The sequence below is a fragment of the Scyliorhinus torazame genome, chromosome 19, assembly GCF_047496885.1.
Source record: "Scyliorhinus torazame isolate Kashiwa2021f chromosome 19, sScyTor2.1, whole genome shotgun sequence".
Lineage (NCBI taxonomy): Eukaryota > Metazoa > Chordata > Chondrichthyes > Carcharhiniformes > Scyliorhinidae > Scyliorhinus > Scyliorhinus torazame.
In genome coordinates, this window is record NC_092725.1 from 144295044 (window position 1) to 144310512 (window position 15469).

General features: G+C 46.3%; 1 protein-coding gene across 4 annotated transcripts in view; it reads left to right on the forward strand.

The window, feature by feature from the left end:
- Nucleotides 1-15469, forward strand: part of chrm2a (cholinergic receptor, muscarinic 2a) — a 113552-nt gene that overhangs the window by 77786 nt on the left and 20297 nt on the right. Inside the window, exon 1 of one of the 4 annotated variants that reach the window (XM_072485364.1) lies at nt 3336-3387. The exons of the other annotated variants lie outside the window; for them this stretch is intronic. The gene's annotated coding sequence lies outside the window, so the exon portion shown is untranslated. Of the gene's footprint in view, nt 1-3335; nt 3388-15469 lie in introns of those variants that run through there. 4 annotated transcript variants of the gene reach the window in all.

A 15469-nucleotide genomic window follows, 5' to 3' on the forward strand; every position in this document is an offset into this window, starting at 1 on the left:
ATTCCTATTCCCTTTCTTGAACAGAGGAACAACATTCGCCACTCTCCAGTCCTCTAGCACTATCCCCGTGGACAGCGAGGACCCAAAGATCAAAACCAAAGGCTCTGCAATCTCATCCCTTGCCTCCCAAAGAATCCTTGGGTATATCCCATCTGGCCCAGGGGACTTATCGACCCTCAGGTTTTTCAAAATTGCTAATACATCCTTCCTCAGAACATCTACCTCCTCCAGCCTACCTGCCTGAATCACTCTCTCATCCTCAAAAACATGGCCCCTCTCCTTTGTGAACACTGAAGAAAAGTATTCATTCAACGCCTCTCCTATTTCTTCTGACACCATGCACAAGTTCCCACTGCTGTCCTTGACCGGCCCTACCCTCACCCTGGTCATTCTTTTATTTCTCACGTAAGAGTAAAAAGCCTTGGGGTTTTCCTTGATCCGACCCGCCAAAGACTTCTCATGCCCGCTCCTAGCTCCCCTAAGCCCTTTTTTCAGCTCATTCCTTGCTACCTTGTAACCCTCAAGCGACCCTACTGAACCTTGTTTTCTCATCCTTACATACTCTTCCTTTTTCCTCTTGACAAGACATTCCACCTCTTTTGTGAACCATGGTTCCCTCACACGGCCATTTCCTCCCTGCCTGACAGGGACATGCCTATCAAGGACACGCAGTATTTGTTCCTTGAACAAGCTCCACTTTTCATTTGTGCCTTTCCCTGACAGTTTCTGTTCCCATCTTATGCTCCCTAATTCTTGCCTAATCGCATCATAATTACCCCTCCCCCAATTATAAACCTTGCCCTGCCGTATGGCCCTATCCCTCTCCATTGCAATAGTGAAAGACACCGAATTGTGGTCACGATCTCCAAAGTGCTCTCCCACAAACAAATCTAACACTTGGCCTGGTTCATTACCCAGTACCAAATCCAATGTGGCCCCCCCCTCTTGTCAGCCTATCCACATATTGTGTCAGGAAACCCTCCTGCACACACTGTACAAAAACTGCCCCATCCGAACTGTTCAACCTATAGAGGTTCCAATTAATATTCGGAAAGTTAAAGTCACCCATGACAACTACCCTGAGACCTCCACACCTATCAATAATCTGTTTTGCAATTTCTTCCTTCACATCTCTATTACTATTTGGGGGCCTATAGAAAACTCCTAACAACATGACCGCTCCTTTCCTATTTCTAACTTCGGCCTGTATTACCTCAGTAGGCAGATCCCCTTCAAACTGTCTTTCTGCAGCTATTAAACTATCCTTGATTAACAATGCTACTCCTCCACCTCTTTTACCACCTGCCCTACTCTTACTGAAACATCTATACCCCGGAACTTCCAACAACCGTTCCTGTCCATGTTCTAACCATGTCTCCGTAATGGCCACAACATCGTAGTCCCAAGTACCAATCCACGCTCCAAGTTCACCTACCTTATTCCGGATGCTCCTTGCATTGAAATAGACACACCTCAACCCACCTTTCTGTCTGCTGGTACACTCCTGCTACCTTGATACCCTCCTCAGTACCTCACTACTCTCAACACTGGCTTGTAGACTACAGCTTGTTTTCCCAGCCCCCTGACAAATTAGTTCAAACACCCCCGAAGAGCCGGAGCAAATTTCCCTCCCAGGATATTGGTGCCCCTCTGGTTCAGGTGCAAACCGTCCTGTCTGTACAGGTCCCACCTTCCCCAGAATGTGCTCCAATTATCCACGTACCTGAAACCCTCCCTCCTACACCATCCCTGCAGCCACGTGTTTATCTGCACTCTCTCCCTGTTCCTCACCTCACTGGCACGTGGCCCCAGCAACAAACCAGAGATGACAACATGGTTTGTCCTGGCTCTCAGCTTCCACCCTAGCTCCCCAAATTCCTGTTTTAAATCCCCGTCCCTTCTCTTACCTATGTCGTTGGTACCGATATGTACCACGACGTATGACTGCTCCCCCTCCCCTTTAAGGATTCTGAAAACACGGTCCGAGACGTCACGGACCCTGGCACCCGGGAGGCAACATACCATCCGTGAGCCTCTTTCGCTGCCACAGAACCGTCTATCTGTCCCTCTAACTATCGAGTCCCCAATGACTATTGCTCTCCTGCTCTCCCTCCTTCCCTTCTGAGCCACAGGGACGGACTCAGTGCTGGAGATCCGTTCACCGTGGCCTACCCCTGATAGGTCGTCCCCCTCAACAGTATCCAAAACGGTTTACTTGTTACTGAGGGGAACAAGCACAGAGGATCCCTGCACTGACTGCTTCCTCCCTGCCCCTCTCACCGTCCCCCATCTATCTTGATTCTTCGGAGTAACTACATCCCTGAAGCTACTATCTGTGACCACCTCTGCCTCCCGAATGATCCGAAGTTCATCCAGCTCCAGCTCCAGTTCCCTAACGCGGTTTCTGAGGAGCTGGAGATGGGTGCACTCCCCACAGGTGAAATCAGCAGGGACACTGATGGCGTCCCTCACCTCAAACATTCTGCAGGAGGAACATTGCACTACCTTCCCTGTCATCCCCTCTAGATAAAAAAAGAAAAATAAAGAAAGAGCTTACCTTGTTATTCACTCCACCGTTTAGGTTAAAGGAGGTGGAAGGGTGGGGGACGCTACAAGTGTAGTGTCTAGGGTTTAGAAACTGTCCAACTTAAATACAGATAAAAATAAAACACAACCAGCAACCACTGCGCCCCGCACGAGACCAGCAATCAGCTGTTATGGGCCTGCGCAAACAATTTAAATCTTTACTACTTACCCAGCAGTCACTCTGTCCTCACTCCGACCGGATTCAGCTGGAAACTCCCAACAGTAAGTTTTTAAAAAATGTACTCACCTTCTCAGCAAGCACTCTCAGCAACCACTGCGCCCCACACGATAACACCTCAGGGAAAAGAAAAACTACTTACCAGTCATCAATCAATCACTTACCTGCAGGCTGTGACATCATGGTTCAACCTCTTTCTACTCCTACCTGCCCTCGAGTCTCCCTCTTGATCTTTACTCGGCTGGGATCCTTACAGTGATTGTCTTTTTTTTTTGGTTAGTGGAGGAGGTAGGGAGAGAAACACTGAAGAAGTGTTTCGGGTTTAACTGTCACTTGACAACAGCTCCTCCACAGACCACCTTCAAGATACGGTGACTGCAAAGCACTGATGCAAATTTTCCCCGCAACAGCCAATCAGCAGCTCCGCTCTACTGCCCTCTGCTAGATTGCAGTTGTCTGCATTGCTTCATTCATTTCCCTTCATGCTTGAGTGACTATTTGGTACCTAACCAGTTAAATTCTTTAAGTGCTCTCACTTCTACTTTTTCTCTACAGAAAGCACCAACTGTCTTCGAGGTGGTCCAGGAGCTGTCAAGCATAGCTGGATATTTATAAATACTGCGGTTAGTTTCATACTTGGGTATTTCAAAGCCCATGGGTGTGATCTTCCATCCTGCCAGCCCCGTTTTCCAGCGTGCACGCCCTCAATGGCAGCAGGATTCTCTGCTCCTGCTCCAGGGTGATTCCCATTGTGGCCACCCCACGTGTTGAGAAACCTGCAGGGCCGGGTGAGCTGCCTACGAATGGAGGATCCCACCGATGGAGAATCCCTCAGCTATGGGGTGGGTTTCTCCATCCCACTGCGTCAGGTTTCTGGTTCACCCCGCCGTCAGGATTCTCCGTTTTGCCGGCTGGCCAATGGGATTTCCCATTGTGGGGCAGCCCCACGCCGTCAGGAAACCCCCGGGCTGCCAGCAAACCGGAGAATCCTGACGGCGGAGAATTCAGCCCGTGGACTTTGGGTGCAATACGTTAAAGAGTTGCCCCCATGGCCCACCGCGAGGTCCATGGCGCCAGGCCATATTTGTCAAGACCTGCCTAAAGGACTGGAGAATCACGTGGGTTTGGAGAATGTGGTGGTTGGCCGGAGAATTCTGGCTCGCATTTCAAAAGCACTTGATTGGCTGTAAGGCACTTCAGGACATCCTGTGACCATGAGAGATGCAGCGTAAATACAATTCTTCTTTCTCCTCTTTTCCTTGTCGTTGCTTCTTGATCTATGCAATGCTCTTATTTCTGATTGCAAGTTGTCTCATCTGTTGTCTGCTGTCCTCATATTTCGCATCTGTTTCATGTTTTATTATTTTCTCCACAATCATTTGCGGTTTATTCATTCCCTCATGTGTTTGTTCTTTCCTTTGTTATATTTTTGACTTTCTATCGTTAACTTGCTGCTGGCAATGTTTGTGCTGCTGCAGATGTTAGAATCATTGTACTGTCAACCTTTCTTTTTCTTGCACAGACCCACTCGGTGCTATTAGACGGCATAATTTGTATTGTTTTTACACAAACACCACGGAACGTTTTTGCTACATACACGCAACCTGTGACAAAATGATGAACTTTTTCCACCTGTCCCAATACCTTCCTTCAAGTTTGGCCCAAGCTAGTTGACATTGTCAGTAACTGAGTTGTAAACCATGGAGAATGCATTCATGTTTACACCTTTCCCAGCTCCATTCATCTCAGGATTCTTTCACCCTGCAAATTGCTGGAAGTGTAACTGATGGTATCACAGTGAGGGCAATGGGGCATTTGTGAAAAATGAGAGCCACAGTCTACTTACTTAACTAATGAGATTTAAGGACAGAGAAAGATTGAAAACAAAACAAAAGGAGCAACAAAGAAACACCCTCCCTCTCTCCATCACTGGCAGTGGTTTCCAGGTACTTCAGGCCACAGAACGAGAGGGGCTGCAGCACACAAACCCACAGCCTCGGGGCTACATACAGGAAACAATAACAATGCAGTAACAGACATGCAACTTCCAAACGTGAAAGATAAACAAGCAACAGTACAAAAATGCACCAACAATGTACATGGCCCCATACTGGGATCACTACGTAGTCACCAGTGCATAAAGTCACTAGTACATAAAATCCACAAAGGCATCTCGACACAACCTCCAAGTTGCTCAGTGGAATCTGGCCCCCACTCCTCCTCTCTCGCAGTACTGGCATCTGGTCACTTGACACCACCCAGTCCAAGGTCCGGGCCACAGGAATAAAGGAGGCAGTAGCAACTCACACACATTTTCTATAAAACAGTAAACAGTCAAAAGTTAATAAACAAATAATATTCCATAACAAATAATATTCCAACAAAAATGCCAGCAAACTTCAAGCATAGGCGCCCCTCCATCTTCAATCCAGTAAGACGCCAGCCAAATCCTCCCCTTGCCTCACTCCAGGTAAAAGAGCAAGAAGGGGCAGCAGCAAGCAAAAGCAGAATCCCCAATAGAGTCAGTGGGGCTCGTCCTCCTTCACCTCCTCAGCAGACTCTCAAGGCAGGAACAATCAAGCCACACCAACACAAAGAATAGCAGAGGGGTGAGAAAAACACTCCTTCCCTATCGTCAGTTTGGTAGCAGGCCAACCAATATCTCCCCATTGCCTTGCCTCACTCCAGGTCACAGAAGCAGAAGGGGCTGCAGCAGCAACAAGCAGAAACTAGGCCTTCAGGCAGTTTTGCAGGAACACACACAGTCTGCAGCCCATAGGGGAATCTCAATGTACCACTGCTCAGTGTGTGGCAATTATCTTGTTAAGAGAATTGCTCGTTAAACATGTGACATGTTGTGATGGGAGACTTCAACTTCCCCAATATTGACTAGGACTCACTTAGTGCTAGGGGGTTAGACAGGGCAGAGTTTGTAAGGAACATCCAGGAGGGCTTCTTAAAACAATATGTAGATAATCCAACTAGGGAAGGGGCTGTAGAGGACATGGTATTGGGGAATGAGCTCAGCCAGGTGCTAGAAGTTTCAGTAGGGGAGCATTTCGGGAACAGTAACCACAATTCAGTAAGTTTTAAAGTGGTGGTGTACAAGGATAAGAGTGGTCCTAGGGTAAATGTGCTAAATTGGGGGAAGGCTAATTATAACAATATTAGGCGGGAACTGAAGAACATAGATTGGGGCGAATGTTTGAGGGTAAATCAACATCTGACAAGTGGGAGACTTTCAAATGTCAGTTGAAAGGAATTCAGGACCGGCATGTTCCTGTGCGGAAGAAGGATAAATATGGCAAATTTCGTGAACCATGGATAACGAGAGATATTGTAAGCCTTGTCAAAAAGAAAAAGGAGGCATTTGTCAGGGCTAAAAGGCTGGGAACAGACGAAGCCTGTGTGGAATATAAGGAAAGTAGGAAGGAACTTAAGCAAGGAGTCAGGAGGGCTATAAGGGGTCACGACAAATCATTGGCAAATAGTGTTAAGGAAAATCCCAAGCCTTTCTACACGTACATAAAAAGCAAGAGGGTAGCCAGGGAAAGGGTTGGCCCACTGAAGGATAGGCAAGGGAATCTATGTGTGGAGCCAGAGGAAATGGGCGAGGCACTAAATGAACACTTTGCATCAGTATTCACCAAAGAGAAGGAATTGGTGGATGTTGAGTCTGGAGAAGGGTGTGTAGATAGCCTGGGTCACATTGAGATCCAAAAAGACGAGGTGTTGGGCGTCTTGAAAAATGTTAAGGTAGATAAGTCCCCAGGGCCTGATGGGATGTACCCCAGAATACTGAAGGAGGCTAGAGAGGAAATTGCTGAGGCCTTGACAGAAATCTTTGGATCCTCACTGTCTTCAGGTGATGCGCCAGAGGACTGGAGAATAGCCAATGTTGTTCCCTTGTTGAAGAAGGGTAGCAAGGATAATCCAGGGAACTACAGGCCTGTGACCCTTACGCAGTGGTAGGGAAATTACTGGAGAGAATTCTTCGAGACAGGATTTACTCCCATTTGGAAGCAAATGGACGTATTAGCGAGAAGCAGCATGGTTTTGTGAAGGGGAGGTCGTGTCTCATTAACTTGTGTTAAGGGAGAGGCGTTTTCAGAACCCCAAAATGTATCATGGAGTTCAACCAACCTCTCCCTTTAATGGATTTGTTGCTTTTCCTGGCACAGGGCTTTTTCCCTAGGTGTGGGATTACAATTATGGACACGTGGGTTTTTAAACACAAAACACTGTTTATTCCATGAACTCAACTTGACGTCTTAAATAAACATTGGATCTCTTAACACCCCTTACTTCAAAGATAACTCAGAAAATATTGCAACAGTAAATAATTCCTTAAAATGTTCCTTCAAACTTCCAAGAGACTTAACACCTTTAAACAAAATCACATCAGGTTAAAGGTTTTACTATTATGAGTTTAAATCACCCAAATGATCCAGAGATTATCTTTTATGGCAGACATCACAGCTCACTGCAAACAGAGACACACACAAGCTGTTTTTACAACTGCCAAAACTAAACTGCAAAATGGCTGACCTGACCTCAGCCCCACCCACTCTCTGACATCACTGTTTTCTTAAAGGTACATTGCTTAAACATCCATGTCTTAAAGGTACTCTGACATGACACCTCCCCCCAAGAAAAAAAACCCATCAACTTCAAGATGGTTTCATTTTCGTTTTTAAAAATAACAACACATGCAAACAGGTATAATAATACAGTCCATTTTTCTTTGTTCTTCTTCCTCCAACCGAAATCAATCTCGATTGACAGTCTCTTTGAACAAAATCTCTGCACGATCCATCCATTCATCTACTCCTCGGCATTTCTCTTTAGAATCAGATACTTTAGTTCAATCTGACCACAGAGTCCCTTGCAATGCTCCAGTACAGGAGCATTGGTGATCACAGCTTTCAGGCAGTCAAATGCCTGTTGAAAGTCCGCTGTCCATTGAAATTTTTTATGTTTCTTCACCAATCCCATCAGTGGAGTAATCAAGCCACAAAACATTTGCACAGCTGTTCGATCAAATCCACTCATGCTAAGAAATCACATTTTTTCCCTTCGTCTTGAGGGTATCGGAAACTCTGCGAGCAAAGTGATTCGGGCTTCTCCAAATTCACTTTCGGCTAGTTTCATCACCAAACCCCCCCACCTGAAGTCGATCGAAGAACTCCATACGATGCTTTAAATGTTCTTTCCCTGTCTGGAAGTTGGAAATAAAAGCAGATTGTCCCACTTTCTCAATGCAATCCTTCAATGGTGGGATAGGATAAGAGTCCATTCTTGTAACTGCATTCACCCTTCGATAGTCCACACACAACCGTTGGGTACCGTCTGGTTTAGGTACCATCAGTATGGGTGAGCTCCATTGGCTGCAACCCACTTCAATTATGCCATTCTTCAGCATACTCTCAATCTCTCTGTTAACCTGTGCCAATTTTAAAGGGTTAAGTCTATATGGATGTTGTCTGATAGGAATAGCATTTTCCACATCTACATCATGTATAGCCATTTTAGTACATCCCAATTTATCTCTACAAACTTGCCCATGTGATATCAATAACTCTTTCAGGTCAGTTTGTTTTTCCTCTGGAAGGTAACTTAACAATTCTTCCCAATTTTTAAGAACATCCTCATTTTCCAATTTAATTTGAGGTTTGTCAAATTCACAGTCATCTGGATTTGGTTCGTCACTTTGAGTTAGAATCATTAAAACCTCCTTTTTCTCTCCTTCCCTTTCAAAGTACCTTTTAAGCATATTCACATGACACACTCGGTGAGTCTCCCTTCTATCTGGTGTTTTTACCACATAATTCACCTCACTTAATTTCCTTTCAATCGGATACGGTCCACAAAACCGAGCTTTTAAAGGCCCCCCTACCACTGGTAACAACACTAAAACTTTATCCCCACTGGCAAAACTACGAACTTTGGATTTCTTGTCCGCTACCCGTTTCATCACATTTTGTGCAACTTTCAAATGTTGTCTAGCCAATTCACCTGCTCTATTTGATCGTTCCCTAAAATTTGACACGTAATCCAATAGTGTAATTTCCGATTTCTCACCCACCAATTTTTCCTTAATCAATTTAAGTGGTATTTGGTACACAAATACACAAATTTGGTAGACTCATTAGGTGCATCCCTAATTGCAAACAATACGAATGGGATTCCTTTATCCCAATCCTCTGGATAATCATGGCAATAAGCCCTCAACATTGTCTTTAATGTCTGATGCCACCTTTCTAACGCTCCCTGCGATTCTGGATGGTACGCAGTTGATTTAAATTGTTTTATTACTAAGCTATCCATAACTGCTTTGAATAATTTTGAAGTAAAATTCATTCCTTGATCAGATTGAATTTCTGTGGGTAGTCCATATCTAGTAAAGAATTTAAGTAACTCCTCCACAATCCTTTTAGCTGTAATATTACGTACTGGAATGGCCTCTGGAAACCCAGTAGACACATCCATTACAGTCAAAAGATATTGATTCCCACTTTTTCTTTTAGCAAGCGGTCCTACACAATCGTTTAGGACCCTTGCAAAAGGTTCATCAAATGCTGGAATGGGTATTAAGGGCGCTGGTTTTATCACTGCTTGAGATTGCCCTATCACTTGACATGTGTGACATGATTGACAAAATTTAACTACATCTTTATGTAGTCCAGGCCAATAAAAATGTTTCTGGATTTTAGCTTGAATTTTCCTTATTCCCAACTGACCTCCCACTGGTACCTCATGTGCAACTCGCAACACCTTTCTATAACCTACCGGCAATGCTATTTGATGAACTTCTGCCCACTTTTCATCCGCCTGCATACATACAGGTCTCCATTTTCTCATCAAGACATAATTTTTACGGGAATAACACTCTGGTATACTTTCAGATTCCTCTTCCGTATATGCTTTCTGATATGTCCGTTTTATTTCTACATCTTTCTGTTGTAACTCCGCCAATGTTCCTGAACTAAAAATATCCGCCTCATCCTCCACCTGTTCTTGTTCTTTTTCCACCATCTGATCAAAAATCGTTTCTGATAATTGCTGTTCAACTTCATCTTCACTCTTTGATTTCTCCTCTTGTCTTAACCTGTGACTTTGCGACCTTGTTACTACACAATCTGGAAAAATCCCAGGATATTCGTCCTTCAACACTTCAGTTGTCTGATTTTCCACTGGCTTATCAACCATAGTAGACATCACTCCCACCTGCGATCCAGCTATATCATTACCCAAGATAAACTGTATTCCTGGACAAGATAGTTTATCTATTACTCCTACTACCACTTCACCACTCTTCACTGGACTTTCCAACCTTACCTTACATAATGGAACGCTACTCCTCTCACCCTGAATTCCACATATCACCACTTTTTCTGTCAACATTCTTCCCAAACTACATAATTCCTCATCTCTTACCATTAAATATTGACTCGCCCCTGTATCTCTTAAACTTGTGACTTCTTTACCTGCTCCTCCTGATACACATGAGTAAACTTTACCCACACAAGTAAATTCTTTAAAGACATCTGGCACCTTCTTAACAATTACTTCTTGAACAGGCTGTACAATCGTTTGCCCCTCCTTTGCTTCCCTTGGGCTTTCCTTTACCACTCTAACAAACCCCACTGTCTTATCCTGTTTTACCACATCAGCCTTCCCAGTGCTTTTCTTCAACCACCAACACTGTGACTTTACATGGCCTAGTTTATTACAGTGAAAACATCTGAAAATTTTCATTTCTTTTCCACCCTCCTGGATTTATTTTTTAATCTGAGGTACACTCTTTTTATTGTCTCCCATCAGATCACCTTTACCTTTACCACTTGAGTATTTCTCATGTCCCCAATTTCTATCCCTCACCGGCTGAAACTGATTTCGGAAACCAATCTTTGATTTATGAACTAATTCATAATCATCTGCCATTTCCGCTGCTAATCTCGCAGTTTTAACCCTCTGTTCTTCCACATGAGTTCTCACTACATCAGGAATTGAATTTTTAAACTCCTCCAAAAGTATAATTTCTCTGAGAGCTTCTTACGTTTTGTCTAATTTGAAAGCTCTTATCCACCTATCAAAATTACTCTGTTTGAGCCTTTCAAACTTCATGTATGTTTGACCAAATTCTTTCCTTAAATTTCTAAACCTTAGTCTGTAAGCTTCAGGCACTAGCTCATATGCACTTAAGATGGATTTCTTCACCTCCTCATACGTTCCAGATACCTCCTCCGGTAGTGAAGCAAAGACTTCACTCGCTCTACCTACCAGCTTTGTTTGAATCAGTGACACCCACATGTCCTGTGGCCATTTCATTTGTTTAGCTACCTTCTCAAATGAAATGAAAAAGGCTTCCACTTCCTTCCCGTCAAACCTTGGCAATGCTTGGACATATTTAAATAGATTCCCACCAAGCCTTCGACTATGACGCTCTTTCTCACTATCCTCATCACTATCATCCAACTGTACGTTTCCCTTTACGTCTTCCAATTTTAACAGATTGTCATGTTTCATGGCCATTTTCTGAAGTTCAAACTCCCTCTCTTTATCTTTTTCCCTGATCTGTATCCTCCTTTCTTTTTCTTTTTGTTCTGCTAGGGCTATTCTTTATTTTCTCCTTTCTTCTCTCTCCTTTTCTTTTTCTTTTCTCTCTCTTTCTCTTTTTTTTCCCCCTCTCTCTCTTTCTTTTTCCTCTCTCTCTCTTTGTCTTTCTTTTTCCTCTCTCTCTCTTTCGCTTTCTTTTTCCTCTCTCTCTTTCTCGTTCTTTTTCCTCGCTCTCACTCTCGTATGCAAGCCGCTTTAATTCTTTCTCATGGTTCATTTGTTTAATTTGCAACTGAATTTTTTGCCATTTCCAATGAGTCAAACTCTATCTCAGACACCTTTAAATGCTTAACCACCGCCATAATTACCTCATCTTTTCGCATTTTGTCAGGTAATGTTAACTGCAATGTTCTTGCCAAATCTAACAGTCTGCTTTTCGTTTCTGTCCGTAAGGTACTTTGTGTAACATTCTCCACCCCCCAAAACTTCTGAGCCTCTGAAAGAGCCATTGTTCACAACACTCTCCCCACTTATACTCTCACATGACACTTGACAGAGTTTTTTGAAGAGGTCACAAAGATGATTGATGCAGGTAGGGCAGTGAATGTTGTCTATATGGACTTCAGTAGGCCTTTGACAAGGTCCCTCATGGCAGACTGGTACAAAAGGTGAAGTCACACGGGATCAGGGGTGAGCTGGCAAGGTGGATACAGAACTGGCTAGGTCATAGAAGGCAGAGAGTAGCAATGGAAGGGTGTTTTTCTAATTGGAGGGCTGTGACCAGTGGTGTTCCGCAGGGATCAGTGCTGGGACCTTTGCTGTTCTTAGTATATATAAATGATTTGGAGAAAAATGTAACTGTCAGACAGTCAGAGGCTTTTTCCCAGGGTAGAGGCAGCAATTACTAGGGGGCATAGGTTTAAGGTGCGAGGGGCAAGGTTTAGAGTAGATGTACGAGGCAAGTGTTTTACACAGAGGGTAGTGGGTGCCTGGAACGCGCTGCCGGAGGAGGTGGTGGAAGCAGGGACGACAGTGACATTTAAGCGGCATCTTAACAAATACATGAATAGGATGGGAACAGAGGGATACGGACCCAGGAAGTGTCGAAGATTTTAGTTCAGACGGGCAGCATGGTCGGCATGGGCTTGAAGGGCCGAAGGGCCTGTTCCTGTGCTGTACATTTCTTTGTTCTTTGTTCTTTGACATTGATTGTACTGTAAATGGAGACAGTTTAGAAAGGAACTTCTAATATGTTAGGAGCACTGAGGATGTGTGTTACAATAAACCAGCTTGAACTAAAGACCAGTCTGGAGTGATTCTTCCTCCACAGCCACTTATTGTGAGTAATGGATGCAACCAGAAAAATGTCGGCAGTCTGAGAAATTGGCCCTTAATTGAGCCTTTAATTGTCGAAATTGTCTACCTGCCTCGAGTCGATGGGGAGTTGAGTTACTGCCCTTCCCACCACTGAGAAGCTTCCCTGACGTTGGGATTCAATCCTGATGTGGCTTCCTGGCATTTTACCAACTCCCTACCTCCGGCGGGCGATCAGGGAGGCAAAGGCAAGGGCGTCCGCCCTCCTCCCCAGGAATAGATCTGGCTGGTCTGAAACCCCGAAGACCGCCACTTCTCGGGCATGGCTCCACCCTCACCCCCACCACCTTGGACATTGCCTCGAAGAAGGCTGTCCAGTACCCCGCAGGTCTGGGGCAAGACCAGAACATGTGGGCGTGGTTCGCCGGGCCTCCTTGGCACCGTTCACATCTGTCCTCCTCCTCCGGGAAAAACCTACTCATACGGGTTCTTGTTAAGTGGGCTCTATGTACCACTTTTAGTTACATCAGACTGAGCCTTGCGCAGGTGGAGGTGGAGTTGACCCTATGCAGTGCTTCGCTCCAGAGTCCCCACCCTATTTCAATCCCCAGGTCTTCCTCCCATTTCTTTCTTGTTGCGTCCAGTACGGTGTCGGCCCTTTCTACCAGTCGGTCATACATGTCGCTACAGTTTCCTTTATCTCGGATGCGTGCGTCCAGTAACTCTTCCAGTAATGTCTGTCGTGGCCGTTGTGGGTGCGTCCTTGTCTCCCTTCGTAGGAAGATTTTGAGTTGCAGGTCCCTTAGCTTGTTCCCCTGGCGAGCTGGAATTTCTCTGTCAGTTCGTCCAGTGTTGCGATCCTGCCGTCAGTGTATAGGTCCCTGACTGTCAGTGTCCCTCCGTCCTGTCCCCACTTTTTAAAGGTGGCGTCAGTCAGCGCTGGTGTGAACCTATGGTTGTTGCAGATGGGAGCTTTGTCCGACATTTTGGTCAGGCCAAATTGCTGCCTTAGTTGGTTCCAGGATTGGAGGGTGGCTATCACCACCGGGCTGCTGGAGTGTTTTTTGGGTGGGGATGGGCGTGCTGCCGTGGCGAGGGCCCGGAGGGAGGTCCCCTTGCAGGAGGCCTCTTCCGCGCCCACCCACTCGGCTTCTGGCTCCTGGATCCATCCCCTTATTCGCTCGGCCGTCTCCGCCCAGTGGTAGAATTGTCGGTTTGGCGACCTCTCAGAATCTCTCCAAATGGAGAAAATCAAATTCGCCATCCGAGGGTCAGACGACGGCTTCCACAGAACGTGGGGGCCATTCACCCAATTGTTCCGGGACCAGTTTGTGGCCAACGAGCAAGAAGAAGAATAGCCAGGTAGCCAAGAATCAGGGGAAAGTAGCCAAAGCATGAGAGGGAGAGATAGACCGGGAGGTAGGGGGGAGGGGGCAGCTAAACCTAAGAGGAAAGAAAGGCAAACCACAGGAGGGTGGGGGGGGGGGGGGGGGGGGAAGAGGGAAGGGACAGGGAACAAGAGAGGAGAAGCAGAGAAGTAGGGGCGGGGGGGGGGGCAGGGAAATGACAACCGGAAGGAGGGCACGGGATACGATAACAAACTTAGCATCTCCAGGAACAGAGAACAAGGAGAATACAGGCGAAAGGCGAGAGGAACGGCTGAAGCGGAGGTGAGCGCGAGGTGACAACGGCAGCAAGATCCGTCCGGGAGAAGCAAGTGACAACACCAACACCAAACCCATTCGGATATTGTCCACTGTAATTGTTTCTCCGGCACCCAAACGTATATTTACCTCCCCAGTCTCCACCACCCCCCTCTCTCCCCCACAAACAGCCGCCTACTTATGTGTTGTAAATAATTTTGCCAGTTGTACAGAGTTGCTGCTGTTGAGCTGGGGCACAATACCCGACCAGTTATTCTATTTTATTTTTGATTTTATTTTTTATTATTACTTTTTTTTTGGTAAGTTTGGCCCTTCTCTTCGATGTATATATATATTTCTTATTCTGTGTACATAACGGTAAATATACTTTGTTCAAAACCCCAGTAAAAAAAACAACTCAATACAATGCAAATCTCCAGAAAGAATTTAAAACCTGTACAAATGAGACTCAACTTTTGAAGTTGTTCCCTTTTAGGCTCGCGAGTTTGATTGGTGTTAATTAACACTTAGCATCTTGTTAAAAGAGTGCTTGCAATGAGCTCATGTGAAAGGGGTTCAATTGGGGTTAATTTCAGGGAGAAATCTCCATGCCCAAAGTACACATCCTTCCTGACATTGGGGGGGGGGGGGCGATTCTCCGATATTGAGGCCAAGTTTCACGCCGCTCCACCCTCCTTACGCAGCGCCAAATGGGCGCCGCGCCTACCCGTGCACACGGAGTTGGGACAGCTCAATCCTGCGCATGCGCAGGGATCTTCTTACGTGCGCCGGCCCCGACCCAACATGGGGTCGGTGTTCAGGGGCCGTACGCGCCAGGAAGTAGGCCCGGGGGGGAGAGGCGGGCCAGACCCCATAGGAAGCCCTCCCCGGTGAAGGAGCCCCCCTCCCCCCCCCCCCCCCCCCACAGGCCGCCCACCCAAGCGTTCCTGCAGAGTTCCCGCCGGCAGCGACCAGGGTTGAACGGCGCCGGCGGGACTCTGTCGTGTTGGAGCGGCCGCTCGGCCCATCCGGGCCGGAGAATCAGCGGCCCCGCCGATTCCAGCAGCTCGTGGCTGGCACCGCGCCAAACGCGCCGGAGCAAATGGCGCTGATTCCCCGCACTGCGGAGGGTCGCGCGCTGGCATTGGGGGGTCATGGCACTGTTGCGGCGATTCTTCGGCCCGGTGCA